Genomic DNA, 1,963 nt, shown 5'->3' with positions numbered 1-1,963 from the left:
GAAATTGAAGCGCTGTAGGTGTGTTACTACTGCAGGACCTTAGCAGAAGGAAAAATTTGGGGGTGAGAACATAAAAGAAATCCCCAGTTAAGCCGAAACAATCTGAAAACTTAAAAAAAATGTGGATTTTCTCACCATTACAGCCACTATTCAAGCACCACATTTACTCTGGTCTTCTGTAACAAAAGCTATTGTGACAGATTTGATCAGTGCGTTGCCAGGCAACAGCTCTATAAACACGGCCCAACACCAACAATAGATAAGGCTGTGTTTTCTCCGTCGTCCGCGCAGAGCAGCGGTGGAACAACGGGGTCATGTAACCCGTTTCTAAGCAACGGCTTGGTAAATATATTGCAGTGTATCAGACCGCGTTATGAAAGCAGTGACGTCATCAACAATAGAGACGGTGTTTCCAGTGGTGTCTGTTCAGAGTGCTTATAAGAGAAGTGAATGCAGTGACAAAGTTAGTTCAAGGGCAGTTAGGAGTCACTCTTAAGCTGGAGGAGTGGGTCCAGAAGAATTTTTGGTTCCGAGGTTGCAGAGTGATTGAAGGCGAAATAGCAAGTAGACTTCACAGTGATTTGAGTGCTAATTTCTGTACTGAGATCCACTGCCAGAAGACGACTAGTGAAGACTGGGAATCCTAGTGCATGTTCAACGGTGAACTGGAAATCGTGTTTATCAGCGATAGCAATTTAATTGTAATTAAGAGAACTTGTAAGCGAAGTATTAATAAATCCAATCATCCGAACTAGAACCCGTTATTTTCGTCACGCTAACCACCCGACACGTGACAATATGGCAGAGGTCTACTCCCCATGCAGATCTACGTTTATGATAATCACAGAATAATTCTACCAACAATAAAACATATTAAATAGGCTAATATGGAGAATCTCAAGGCAGTAACCATAATGTCACACGTGCCTCTGGTGCAAAAAATGTAAATTACAAGTGTCTGTAAAGGAACGTTTTCAGGAAAACATATTGTAACATGGATACCCATTTCATGAAAACCGTATGCATAAATAATATTCGTTCAGACAGTGTCGTTGTTTAGCGAATGGCACTTGAAGTATTCAGAATTCGGTTATTATTATTCGTGAATGACTTAGAAGCTCGAAAATTGCCTTACCTAGTTGATATTCAACAAGAGAATCTTAAATACATGTCTGCGTATTAAACAGCAAATTAATATTTGAAGATATACCATTAAAAGATGTTGATATTGAAAGTAAATATTCTGCCCTGTTCAACTACTCCATTCTACAGCCATTTACAGACTTACCTTCACTTGTTAGTAGTAACGTCATTCCCCTAACCTTCATGGCTAGACGGCACATACTACCTCTTCCTATATCATGTCTATAAATGCACCAGGTTTGTGTATGATTTTATTTTGTGTTCTAAAGAACTTGTGATGTTAGCTGATTACAATGAACAACAATAAATATAATTACGTATTTTATCATATTCTGGCGACGTTAAATATGAACGAAATATCACTCACTTGAAACTCTATACTCTATCCCTCTTGCACGCACTGAGTTGACTGTCATCTGTCTCTTGTTTCAAGCATTCGGGAACTTCGGGAAAGACCGTTTCAATTCGTTAATTTCCGTGTAGCACAAGTCAATGTGCAGAACTTTCAAACATATGCATCGTGGCATGTCAGTGTAAACAGGGAACAGCCCGTTTAAGGCGTAGAAACAGACAAACCGTAACAGTGATCCATTTTTCCAGTGTTCCAGAAACAAGACAGTCTAGAAAACCGAAATCAACGGTCGTGGGGATTCGTTGAGCTGACAACGCGACACCCTCTATCAGCTAAAGTTGGCACTAACTTCGCCGACAAGCGGCGGTCGATCTGTATATTTCGCTTTCTGAATCAAGCCAAGGAGTTTGTATGTTTTTTTGTTCCAGAAACAAGAGGAAGGTTACGTTCGCGAAATAATATTTACAA

General features: G+C 39.8%; 1 protein-coding gene across 1 annotated transcript in view; it reads right to left on the bottom strand.

Moving 5' to 3' along the window:
- The window catches only part of LOC111872868 (E3 ubiquitin-protein ligase COP1), a 163,498-nt gene extending 161,973 nt beyond the window's left edge, over window positions 1-1,525 (bottom strand). The window contains exon 1 of the mRNA XM_023867103.2: window positions 1,289-1,525. The gene's annotated coding sequence lies outside the window, so the exon portion shown is untranslated. The remainder of the gene's footprint in view (window positions 1-1,288) is intronic.
- Between the last annotated feature and the right edge of the window lie 438 nt (window positions 1,526-1,963).

Source organism: Cryptotermes secundus, unplaced genomic scaffold (genome assembly GCF_002891405.2).
Source record: "Cryptotermes secundus unplaced genomic scaffold, Csec_1.0 scaffold371, whole genome shotgun sequence".
Lineage (NCBI taxonomy): Eukaryota > Metazoa > Arthropoda > Insecta > Blattodea > Kalotermitidae > Cryptotermes > Cryptotermes secundus.
The sequence above is the reverse complement of the archived record's forward strand: the minus strand, read 5'-3'. Positions and strand labels throughout refer to the sequence as shown.